A 13,070-nucleotide genomic window follows, 5' to 3' on the forward strand; every position below is an offset into this window, starting at 1 on the left:
GTGATAGCGAACCTGGAAGAAGGGGACTTTATGGTATCCTTGGACATCAAGGATGCGTATCTCCACGTTCCAATTACCCCTCACACCAGGGGTACCTCAGGTTCATTGTACAAAACTGTCACTATCAGTTTCAGACGCTGCCGTTTGGTTTGTCCACGGCACCTCGGGTCTTTACAAAGGTAATGGCCGAGATAATATTTCTTCTTCGAAGAAAAGGCGTATTAATTATCCCATACTTGGACGATCTCCTAATAAGGGCAAGGTCCAGAGAACAGCTAGAGATGGGTTTAGCACTATCTCAAGAGGTGCTAAAGCAGCACGGATGGATTCTGAATATTCCAAAATCCAAATTAATGCCGACAACTCGTCTGCTGTTCCTGGGGATGATTCTGGACACAGTTCAGAAAAAGGTTTTTCTTCCCGAAGAAAAAGCCAAGGAGTTATCTGACCTGGTCAGGAACCTCCTAAAACCAGGAAAGGTGTCTGTACATCAATGCACAAGAGTCCTGGGAAAAAATGGTAGCTTCTTACGAAGCAATCCCTTTCGGCAGATTCCATGCAAAGGGATCTGTTGGACAAATGGTCAGGGTCGCATCTTCAGATGCACCTGCGGATAACCCTGTCGCCGAGGACAAGGGTATCCCTTCTGTGGTGGTTGCAGGAGGCTCATCTATTGGAGGGCCGCAGATTCGGCATGCAGGATTGGATCCTGGTGACCACGGATGCCAGCCTGAGAGGCTGGGGAGCAGTCACACAGGGAAGAAATTTCCAGGGAGTGTGGTCGAGCCTGAAAAAGTCTCTTCACATAAGCATTCTGGAACTAAGAGCAATCTACAATGCTCTTAGCCAGGCGAAACCTCTGCTTCAAGGAAGACCGGTGTTGATCCAGTCGGACAACATCACGGCAGTCGCCCATGTAAACAGACAGGGCGGCACAAGAAGCAGGAGGGCAATGGCAGAAGCTGCCAGGATCCTTCGCTGGGCGGAGAATCACGTGATAGCACTGTCAGCAGTATTCATCCCGGGCGTGGACAACTGGGAAGCAGACTTCCTCAGCAGACACGACCTTCACCCGGGAGAGTGGGGACTTCATCCAGAAGTTTTCCACATGCTATTAAACCGTTGGGTAAAACCAATGGTGGACATGATGGCGTCTCGCCTCAACAAAACACTGGACAGGTATTGCGCCAGGTCAAGAGATCCGCAGGCAATAGCTGTGGACGCGCTGGTAACACATTGGGTGTACCAGTCGGTATATGTGTTTCCTCCTCTGCCTCTCATACCAAAGGTATTGAGGATTATACGGCAAAGAGGAGTAAGACTAGTGGCTCCGGATTGGCCAAGAAGGACTTGGTACCCGGAACTTCAAGAGATGGTCACGGACGATCCGTGGCCTCTACTTCTGAGAAGGGACCTGCTTCAGCAGGGTCCTTGTCTTTTTCAAGACTTACCGCGGCTGCGTTTGACGGCATGGCGTTTGAATGCCAGATCCTAAAAGGAAAAGGCATTCCAGAAGAAGTCATTCCTACCTTGATAAAGGCAAGGAAGGAAGTCACCGCGAAGCATTATCGCCGTATTTGGCGAAAATATGTTGCGTGGTGCGAGCAGCGGAGTGCTCCGATGGAGGAATTTCAACTGGGTCGTTTTCCTACATTTCCTGCAATCAGGATTGTCTATGGGTCTCAAATTGGGATCTATTAAGGTTCAAATTTCGGCCCTATCAATATTCTTCCAAAAAGAATTGGCCTCAGTCCCTGAGGTCCAGATTTTTATCAAAGGAGTACTGCATATACAGCCTCCTGTGGTGCCTAAGGTGGCACCGTGGGATCTAAATGTAGTTTTAGATTTCCTCAAATCCAATTGGTTTGAACCACTAAAGAATGTGGATTTGAAATATCTCACATGGAAAGTGACTATGTTACTGGCCCTGGCTTCGGCCGGGAGAGTATCTGAACTGGCGGCTTTGTCTTATAAAAGCCCTTATTTAATTTTCCATTCGACATAGGGCAGAGCTGCGGACGCGTCCGCATTTTCTCCCTAAGGTGGTATCAGCGTTTCACCTGAACCAGCCTATTGTAGTGCCTGCGGCTACAGACGACTTGAAGGACTCCAAGTTGTTGGACGTTGTCAGAGCCTTAAAAATATACATTTAAAGGACGGCTGGAGTCAGAAAATCTGACTCGCTGTTTATACTGTATGCACCCAACAAGTTGGGTGCACCTGCTTCTAAGCAGTCGATTGCTCGTTGGATTTGTAACAAAATTCAACTTGTACATTCTGTGGCAGGCCTGCCACAGCCTAAATCTGTTAAGGCCCATTCCGCAAGGAAGGTGGGCTCATCTTGGGCGGCTGCCCGAGGGGTCTCGGCATTACAACTCTGCCGAGCAGCTACGTGGTCAGGGGAGAACACGTTTGTAAATTTTTACAAATTTGATACCCTGGCAAAGGAGGACCTGGAGTTCTCTCATTCGGTGCTGCAGAGTCATCCGCACTCTCCCGCCCGTTTGGGAGCTTTGGTATAATCCCCATGGTCCTTTCAGGAACCCCAGCATCCACTTAGGACGATAGAGAAAATAAGAATTTACTTACCGATAATTCTATTTCTCGGAGTCCGTAGTGGATGCTGGGCGCCCATCCCAAGTGCGGATTATCTGCAATACTTGTACATAGTTATTGTTAACTAATTCGGGTTATTGTTTAGGAAGCCATCTTTCAGAGGCTCCTCTGTTATCATACTGTTAACTGGGTTTAGATCACAAGTTGTACGGTGTGATTGGTGTGGCTGGTATGAGTCTTACCCGGGATTCAAAATCCTCCCTTATTGTGTACGCTCGTCCGGGCACAGTACCTAACTGGAGTCTGGAGGAGGGTCATAGGGGGAGGAGCCAGTACACACCACCTGACCTGTAAAAGCTTTACTTTTGTGCCCTGTCTCCTGCGGAGCCGCTATTCCCCATGGTCCTTTCAGGAACCCCAGCATCCACTACGGACTCCGAGAAATAGAATTATCGGTAAGTAAATTCTTATTTTTGTGTTCTGCTTGCAGTCACACTGTAAGGGTTTTTTTTTCCAGGTATTCTGTCTGCTTATATTGTACTTTTGGTCACCCTAAGGATACGCTTCCAAGTAATGTCTGCTAGACAGAATGAGGACTCCGGAGCTGATCCTGCACCAGGCAGTGCTGACGCCATGGATGGTCATGAGGAATATATAGCAGCTGAGGGTTCAGGTTCTGGGGTCTCTGCACCACCAGGGGCATATCAAGTCCCACCGTGGGCTACCTTTGCTAATTTACTGACTACGCTAGTAACTAGGCTTACGCCCCCCCCCCCCCCCCCTATGGGACCTTCTGTGCCATTACAGCCACATATTGTCCCTGCAGTTAATCCGCCATGGGCAGATACTCTCTCAGTTACAGCAATTAAACCAGTCTCTGGTTAAACAAAAAGCTAACCCTCGCCCGCCTAAGACAAAGGGGTCCTCTAAACGGGCCATTACTTCCTCACAATCCACGCATGTCCCGGATACTTCTTCCGATGAAGATGGCGCTTACACTGACCCCGCTGACACTGATCCAGATACTTCAGATGGGAAAACTCTGACACAAGTGGACGTTCCTGACCTCTTGGAGGCCATCAGGCTCATTCTTCAAATTGAGGATGACGAGGAGCCTCCTACTACCTCGAAGAAACCAGATAAGTTTAAACGTCAGAAGGTGACTAAATTGCTTCTACCCCATTCTGACCACCTGGTTGACATACGTCAGGAATCCTGGGAATCTCCTGGGAATGAAATTTTCACTGTCTAAAAAGATGCTGGCTCGTTATCCCCTCGCGGCAGAGATCAGTAAAAATTGGGAAACCCCACCTCCGGTGGACTCGCAGGTTGCACGCCCGGTGGTGTCCTCTGCTCTGCCTGTCACTACCGTCACCTCCCTGAAGGAACCGACGGATAAGCGTGTTTAGGGTTGCTTGAAGTCCATTTACACTCTTGCAGGGGCTGTGCATAGACCCACTATAGCGGCTGCCTGGGCGGCGAAAGCTGTTGAAGCCTGGGTTCAGGAAGTTGAAGCGGAACTCCCTTCTAATTTCTCTTACGTCCTAGAGAATGCTGGGGTCCACATTAGTACCATGGGGTATAGACGGGTCCACTAGGAGCCATGGGCACTTTAAGACTTTGATAGTGTAGGCTGGCTCCTCCCTCTATGCCCCTCCTACCAGACTCAGTTTAGAAAATGTGCCCGGTGAAACCGGTCACAGCTAGGGGAGCTCTTAGAGCTTTTCTAGTTTTATTATTTTGTTAACATGTTAGGCACAGGGAGGCTGCTGGCAACAGCCTCCCTGCTTCGTGGGACTTAGTTGGAGAGTAGTGTCCAACCCTCTGACATTAATGGCCACTATCTCCGCTGACAGGACATTAAGGTCCTGAGGGTGATGATTGTTAGCCATCGCGGCGACCGCTCACTCCCACAGCATGCCGCCACCCTCTAACAGAGCCAGAGGATTGCGGTGGTGAGTGTGTCACCGGCGACCCAACAAGCGGGGAACCGGTGTAAATGGCGGCATCAGGGTGGGTGCGCAGTACTGACACTGCGCTCCGGAAGGCTTAGCGGTACACACGGTGCGGCGCTATGAGGGGCGCCCTGAGCCAGCGCAGGTACCCTTGAAAACTGGTCACAATTGCTATCAGGGACGTTAGTTCTGCTGTTAGACACTATATCTCAGGCCAGTATAATCCTACAAAGTGCGGGACGACCCGCCAGGTTTGGGGGCGGAGCTTCTCCTCAGAGCGGACCCAGCAGCTCACCATCGACATTTCCCTCCCTGCAGATCATCACTGAGAGACGCTGACAGGGAACGCTGATCCTACACACGACTCCAGCTATCCTGTGCAGTACCAGGGGTTTGTAGAAGGTGGGGGGGGGGGGGGGGGGGAGAGTGTTTAGTCACAACTGTGTAATCTATTAAGGTTACACAGCGCCAGGCACAGATTCTCTATCTGCCTTCTGGGGCGCTGTGTGGGTGCTGGCTCCATTACTCTGTGTCTCTCTGAAGGTAATTGGGGGAAACTGTGTCTGACATTTTCCTGTGTGTGTGCAAATACTCACATTACCATGTCCAGGGACTCTGGGGTATATTTACTAAGGTCCCGATTTTGACCGAGATGCCGTTTTTTCTTCAAAGTGTCATCTCGGTAATTTACTAAGCAAAAATCACGGCAGTGATGAGGGCATTCGTATTCTTATTACGGCTGTGTAGTAAAAGTACGAATGAATACACCATCGGTCAAACGCGGCTGATTAGATATAGAACTCAGTCATTTACTATGCATTCGTATTTGTATTTTAGACCGTGAAAATGGTTTTGCGGTCGTAATATTTTACTATTCGTACAAAATTCCTAAAAAAAAGTAGACCTGCTTTTGAGAAGCGTGTTTACATGTGTTGTCAATTCTACATTACTCACACCTGACGTTTTTGCCCTTTAAAAGGGGCCCCAACACATTTCTCAACACTCTCAATCTGAAATGGCTGCTACTGTGTGTAGTACTGCTGTATTGTTTGCTGTGGGATACCTGACCCTGCTCCATGAGGCTACAATAAACCCATGCCAGGAAAATCAACAGGGTCAGCAGGTTGTACATGTTCCGCGTAGGCTGGCCATGCTTTTATTATTTATTGGCCGTTTAAACTAAAACTATCTTGCTGATGCCCATGTTATACAGATGCTCAGACTAAATGTTATAACTCATTTCACTCTGTATGATCTGGTCAAACTGACCCTAGACCCTGAGACAGCACGCTCTCGCCCTGTCTCAATACTTATCTGGCCCTATACACTAATGTGTTTGTTTTTTTGTTTTGTTAATTAAGCAATACACATATTTCTGGTTAACAATTTATTGTAAACAGACCAATGTAGTCATAACACATATGTGAAAAATTTAAATGGCCACCATATTGTGGACACTACATATTATTATTATTTTTTTTGGGTGCTGGGTGCAGAGGCTAGTGGTGGCTCGTGGGTGCGGCTTCGACTTGAACGTCGAACTGGTGATTGTACTGGGGTTTGGCTAGGGGTTGTTGTGCCTGAGCTTGAGGTCACATGGTGTTGGCCCATCACACTTAAATTTTGGCTCAAAATATTTAGACTTGCCGTAAGCTGTGTATATGCGGCAGTATTGTTGGCAATGATGCGAGACAGATTGTCATTTATTACTTGATTGTGCTGGATCATCTGGATCAGTGTTTGGTGTTGCCGCTGTTGCTCATCCATGATGCGCTGAAGGTTTGCCTGCATTTGTGTGTTGTCTGCCCTCATCTGCTCCATAGTGTTTGCTATACGCCCCACCTGCACTATGAGTCTGGCTGAGTTGCGACTCACTTTTGGCAAATGATGGGGCAGACTAGACAGGTGTTGTGTTTGGGTGGTGAGGCACGCGGAGTGGTGTGCTTGTTGTGATGCCCAACCTGACCAAAACTCTTGGTCCGTTTGCATTGGCCCTGGTGTTGAGCTCATTTGTTGGCTTTGGGATGCTTGAGGTGGTTGGGGAATGTCCTGAGGCATGTTTGCCTGTGTTGTGTCGATGGGCTGCAGGTGGAGTGTAAATGTCTCCTGGGCACGGTCCTGCTGGCCTTCGTCGCTCATGAAGGCTGGGTCTGTATGGGTTTGAACACAGGCAATAGTTAGTACATATGTCGCATTGGTCTTACAAGACTTTTTCAGCAACATGCATTACTTCATTATATTAATGTAATGGATAAATTGATTATTGCATACACTTAACTATGTTGGTTACCTTTTAGTTAATTGATGTGGCTCAAAACGTATAATACTCATTTGTGTTTTTCTTGTTCAAATTGTAGGATTCAGAGTCATAGTTACTGTATACACTCCATGTACTCTTACCAATTTGAACTACTACATTGTTATTTGGATTCGGAAGGTTCCTTTGGACCAACACACAAAATTAAAAAAATGTGTTCAACAATACAATCAGACATTGGTTATGGCAGTCAGTGGTGTTTTTTAAAAGTTTAATAATATAGTGGTATAAAATGTACACATTAACAATGTTAATTTATTTATTAATGTGCCCTATGTTTAGAAGTGGATTTTAGGAACATGTTTTGTAATGTATTTAAATTTCAAATTTTGTGGTTTTCAGTTTTGTTGGGCATAAATTTAATACGAAATGTGTGTATATGGACATCCTCTAATTTTGCAAATAACATCATAACATTACGCTAACAGCATCTGCTTGCAGTAGATTATTAAATGTAAACATGGAAAGAAGAAAAAAAAAAAGAAGACTCTTTTTGGGAAGCACTCCTATACAGATAATGTTGTATGACTGGATGTCACAATAGCTGACTAAAATACAATACTTTAATAATTCTCATTAAAATTAATTATTGAGGAGTTCAATGAGCGCCAATATTTGTTAAAATGGTGACATTGCGAAAATATAGAAAAATGTATATAGATTACAAGGTACAGATACCTAATATAAGCCGAGATGGGTATATCTGTGAATTTGTGAACAGACAAAACAACTGTAGGACAACCTGTGGTCAAAAAAAATTGATCATTTAGTGTATATATATGACCATCATTTGAAAACTGCTGTACATCCCAAATGGGAATTGAATCCTAGCAGGTAGTTGAATCATAGGTCATAACCGAGATGTAAGTCAGTGCTCTATTTTAGTGACAGAAAGGGTGGCAAATATTTGCAGTACCAGGGTGTTCCTTGGTGGTCTCCCATCCAAGTACTTAAACCGGCCCTCCACTGCTTGGCTTCCAAGATCAGATGAGATTGGGCATCTCCAGTGGGGTATGACCGCAGACCTTATGCTTACCCTTGTCACGCTGTGTCCTAATTGGGCACAAATAAGAGCCGATTTGCGTAATTATGTGAACCACAGGTATCGAGGCAGCTGATTTGGTGTAAGAAAAATCAAGAGTTTTTTTCTCAAAGATATAACACAAAGATATAACACAGAATTCAGATACCCATCTAAATTTTCACGGTTAAATCAGTCGCAGTACAAGTAGAAAAGACATCTATGCTGCACAGATATTTCATATGAATATCGGATATTCTAGATTATAATATTCTTTTAACTATGCAGAGAGGGAAACCTCCAAATTTGGTCTCCAAAAAAATCAATAGATGTATGAAAATACACCATGGATTGTGCAAAAAGTATATAACATAAGCAATGCAATCTCCAGCTCTAATGCCCCATCATGAATTATCTTTAGGCAATAGGAAAATAATAAAACAGACAATATACCATATATATCATCAGCTAGGTGTTTCAAAACAACATGGATTTCTGCATTACAAAGAGAGAAAACATTTGTGTGTTTGATAAGCTCCAAAAGATATTGGATGTATCTGCATCCGCTGTTTTGGTAGCAATATAGACCAAACTCAGAATGGCACTTGTTCACTTACTGGTGATGATTGACTGTCACTTAAGCATATGGTAAAGTGATCTGCCACGTGGATGTGAGTTTTTCGTGCACACAAAAGAAAAAGTGCATATATCAAAAATATTACCTCATCCAGGTGTACATTCATTAAGCTATGTCCTACTTGTATAAGGGAGATGATAAGGGAGATCCTGATGTGTGGAAGGTGCTGGCCGCGTCTGCCCGCGTACTGCCCGCTGCTGTGCTCCGGCCGCACTGTTCTTCCTGTTAGGCTGGTTCCCGTAGCGACGAACTATGCCGTGATCGGCTAAGTTGCGGTCACGTGTGCGCACCACGTGACCGTGAGGTTGTTGCCTCTCCTCCTTCTTCCTGACGTACGTTTCGCAAGATAGCTTGGTCACAGGGCGTCGGTGGGTTCAGACCCTTGATTGTTCTTATAGCAGTAGTGCTATTTACTGATTGGTTCTTAAACGGGGGATTGATACGTATTCTGACCTATCATAATGATTATCAGTCAGTGGGTTCCCATTGGGTGATATGTCATGATTGACATTAAAAAGGACCAATCAGTATTTCTTGACGGACGATCATTTAAGTTAATATAAAAAGAGCTGATAGGACTAATTCAGAGTATTACTGACAATAGAAATAAGGAGAAAGTATAGATTAAAAACGAATGAATTAAAATATAAAGATATAGATAAAAATATATAAATGTGGATATACTATTATTAGGATAGAGAATACAGATTGTTTTAAATATAATTCTGTGTACAACACTTAAAGTATTTGTACCTATTACTGTATAGATTATTAATTGTGAAGAATTAATATTTTTGAAAGGATATTATTAGGGAAAATTTGATATATGAATATATATATAAATATATACATACATATATATGTTTAAAAACCCACTTTTTATTGGTGAGTATGTAATGGTGACTATTGTTAATAAGCTGAAGTGTTTATGTGATGAAGTGTGATACATATGTTATTAACAAACAATATATATAAATTGAAAAAATAATGTGCTAGGATGTTAAGAGGGCATTGTGATAAAAATATTAAAAGTATTCTAACAAATAGACCGTGTACATGTACATGCGTTAATATGCATGTGCATGTATGTGGAAGTTAGTGAAGCAATGCCTATGTGGGCCCATAGTGCTGAGATGTATGTGAAGGAAAAAGAGAGTTAAAAGATATATATAATTATTAATAATCATTTAGTGCAATACAGGGACCACAATATAGTGTAGTGATACCAATTATGTGTATTAAAAATTATTAAAATTAAAATTAAAAAGAGGTTGATAAATTTACATATATATATACGGTTATACCGACCATGCCATAAGTTAATAATAAGTGGCGATGTTGTATAATAGTGAAAAATACTAAATTTGCCATGCTTATTGGTTGTGCACTTTATAATGTCATCTGAAATTGTGTTAATAATGACAGTTGTATTATAAAGTCAGTTTTTTGAATGAAAAAGATTTATACCATGCTCAGTGGTTATTGTCAGTATTGTGCACTAAGCATCTATATATAGTTGGTAAGGGAAGAAAGGAAGGGAAATGAGAAAGGGATAGAGGAAACGGAGAGAGGAGCAAGAAAGGGAGGGGGGGGGGGGGGAAATGGGGAGGTTGGAAAACAAAATCATGAAGGTGTCTGGATAGTGGGATTACTTTTTCAATTTAAAAAAACCCCATAATTAATGTTTTCATTCATGCCAAAAGGGTGGATAGTACCTAGTTTAAAAATCCACTCACATTCTTTCCTCAGTAGGGTGTCTGTCAAGCTGCCCCCGCGGATTCCAAGTTTGATTTTTTCAAGTCCAAAGACCCTAAGTTCTTCCCATCTATTATCATGGTGTTGGTAAAAGTGGCGAGCTACTGTAGTGAGTGGTTTCATCTTTGTTTTGTCAGAAATGGCGTTGCGTATAGTCCCAATGTGTTCTAGGACACGTTGTTTCAGTGGGCGAGTGGTAATACCCACATATTTCTTGTCACAGCTGCATTTGATGCAGTAAATGACACCTTCAGTTAAACAATTCATATAGTCGTTGATCTTGAATACTGTCCCGTATTTATCCTTTACTTCCTTCACCGTTTCAATGTGTCTGCAAGCTTTGCATTTACCACAAGGGTATGTTCCTGTTGTGATACTTTTCTTGGTGGGTATTCTTTGAAAATGGCTTTGTACCAATTGGTCTTTCAAGTTTCTAGACCTCCGCCAGCTCATGGAGACACGTGAGCCAAGTTTTTCTGATAAGTCTGAGTCAGCATGTAATACATGCCAATGTTTTTGTATTGCTTCACTTACCTCCTTCCATTCTTGGCAATAGTTACCCACAAATCTAATGATATTTGTATTCTGTGCTGTCTCTTTCTTCTTAAAGATAATGTTATCCCTCGAGGTAATTTGTGCATTCCGAGATGCTTTTTTTTATTGAGGTATTACTGTATCCTCTTTCACGTAGTCGTTGGGCCAGCTCTGTGCTCTGTTTTTTTAAAATTATGATCATCTGAGCAATTCCTGCGAAGACGCAGAAATTCTCCTTTCGGTATGTTTTCTATGGTGGGATGGAAGTGTGAACTTGTCTGATGCAGCAGGGTGTTTGTCGCTGTGGTTTTACGATACAGGCTTGTAGCTATCATTCCCTCTGGGTCCTTGTAGATCATTAAATCCAAAAATGGTAATTCCGTCTGGCTGATATTGTGAGTTAGACGGAGATTGAGATTGTTGTCATTGAGACGCTCTATAAACTGATGTAATAATTGTAGGTCCCCTTCCCATATCATAAAGATATCATCTATATATCTGGTCCACATAATGATATTAGATGTAAAATCATCATTAATGTCTTTAAAGACGAATTCTCTCTCCCACCATCCTAAAAAGATGTTCGCATAAGTAGGTGCACAGGCCGCCCCCATGGCTGTGCCTCGCGTTTGGAGGTAAAACCTGTCATTGAATACGAAGAAATTGTAGTAGAGTACAAAATGCAGCAGTTTGATCAAAAAGGTATGAAATTCCTCCCAGCCTTCGGCGTGTAGAAAATATTCGACTGCTGCTATGCCTTCCGTGTGGCCGATAGAGGTATAAAGTGCTTCTACATCTAATGATACTAGGTATTGATTGTCCTCCAATTTTACATCATGCAGTTTCCTAAGTATATCTGCTGTGTCTTGTATGTATGAAGGGAGACCCAGTACAAGATGTCTGAGGTGCAAGTCCAAAAAGATGCTAGCTTTTTCCGTTAGTCCTCCTGTACCTGATACTATCGGTCTTCCAAGTGGGTTAAGAATATTTTTGTGTACTTTTGGCAACATGTAATAAGTAGGAATTTTTGGATTCTGTATTTGTAAATATTCATATTCCTGTCTTGTAATCGACCCTTGTTCTTGAGCCTGAGTAATGATCTTAGAGTAGACCGACATGTAGTTGCCCAAGGGGTTCAAAAGTATCCTTTTGTAGCAGTCAGTGGATTCCAGTTGTCGTAGTGCTTCTTTAATATAATCCTTTTTAGGCCAAATCACAATGTTACCCCCTTTGTCCGAGGGCTTTATTACGACATCCTGCCATGTTTGTATCTCCCTCATGGCCTGTCTTTCTTGATACGTCATGTTCGATTGACGGGAATATTTCTTATTGGTATAAATTAGATCAAATTCTTTTGCCATCAGTTTCTGAAATACTTGAACTTCTGGGCATATATGTTCAGGTGGGAAATATGTAGATTTCTTCTTGATAGCAGGTCTAGTAGGAGGTCTGTGGTCCATATGATTTGGCACATATTGGTCTTGTTCTAATTCATATAGTGCAGCTAGTGCCTCTTCCTCCATTGCTTGAAGATCTGAGGTTGCGGACTCCTCTGTCTCCGAGGTTACAGATTTCTCTGTCTCAGAGGTTTCTCCCCTTGTTGTAATGGGAGTTGTTTTATCACTATAAAGTTTTGTCAATAACTATGGGCCCACATAGGCATTGCTTCACTAACTTCCACATACATGCACATGCATATTAACGCATGTACATGTACACGGTCTATTTGTTAGAATACTTTTAATATTTTTATCACAATGCCCTCTTAACATCCTAGCACATTATTTTTTCAATTTATATATATTGTTTGTTAATAACATATGTATCACACTTCATCACATAAACACTTCAGCTTATTAACAATAGTCACCATTACATACTCACCAATAAAAAGTGGGTTTTTAAACATATATATGTATGTATATATTTATATATATATTCATATATCAAATTTTCCCTAATAATATCCTTTCAAAAATATTAATTCTTCACAATTAATAATCTATACAGTAATAGGTACAAATACTTTAAGTGTTGTACACAGAATTATATTTAAAACAATCTGTATTCTCTATCCTAATAATAGTATATCCACATTTATATATTTTTATCTATATCTTTATATTTTAATTCATTCGTTTTTAATCTATACTTTCTCCTTATTTCTATTGTCAGTAATACTCTGAATTAGTCCTATCAGCTCTTTTTATATTAACTTAAATGATCGTCCGTCAAGAAATACTGATTGGTCCTTTTTAATGTCAATCATGACATATCACCCAATGGGAACCCACT

The 13,070-nt window shown here is 42.3% G+C and overlaps 1 protein-coding gene and 1 pseudogene across 2 annotated transcripts in view; one reads left to right on the forward strand and one right to left on the reverse strand.

Moving 5' to 3' along the window:
- RAB26 (RAB26, member RAS oncogene family) overlaps nucleotides 1-13,070 on the forward strand; it is a 481,534-nt gene that overhangs the window by 182,708 nt on the left and 285,756 nt on the right. The gene's annotated exons all lie outside the window — the stretch shown is intronic.
- LOC134947196 (5S ribosomal RNA) lies at nucleotides 7,733-7,853 on the reverse strand (annotated as a pseudogene).

Source organism: Pseudophryne corroboree, chromosome 7 (assembly GCF_028390025.1).
Source record: "Pseudophryne corroboree isolate aPseCor3 chromosome 7, aPseCor3.hap2, whole genome shotgun sequence".
Lineage (NCBI taxonomy): Eukaryota > Metazoa > Chordata > Amphibia > Anura > Myobatrachidae > Pseudophryne > Pseudophryne corroboree.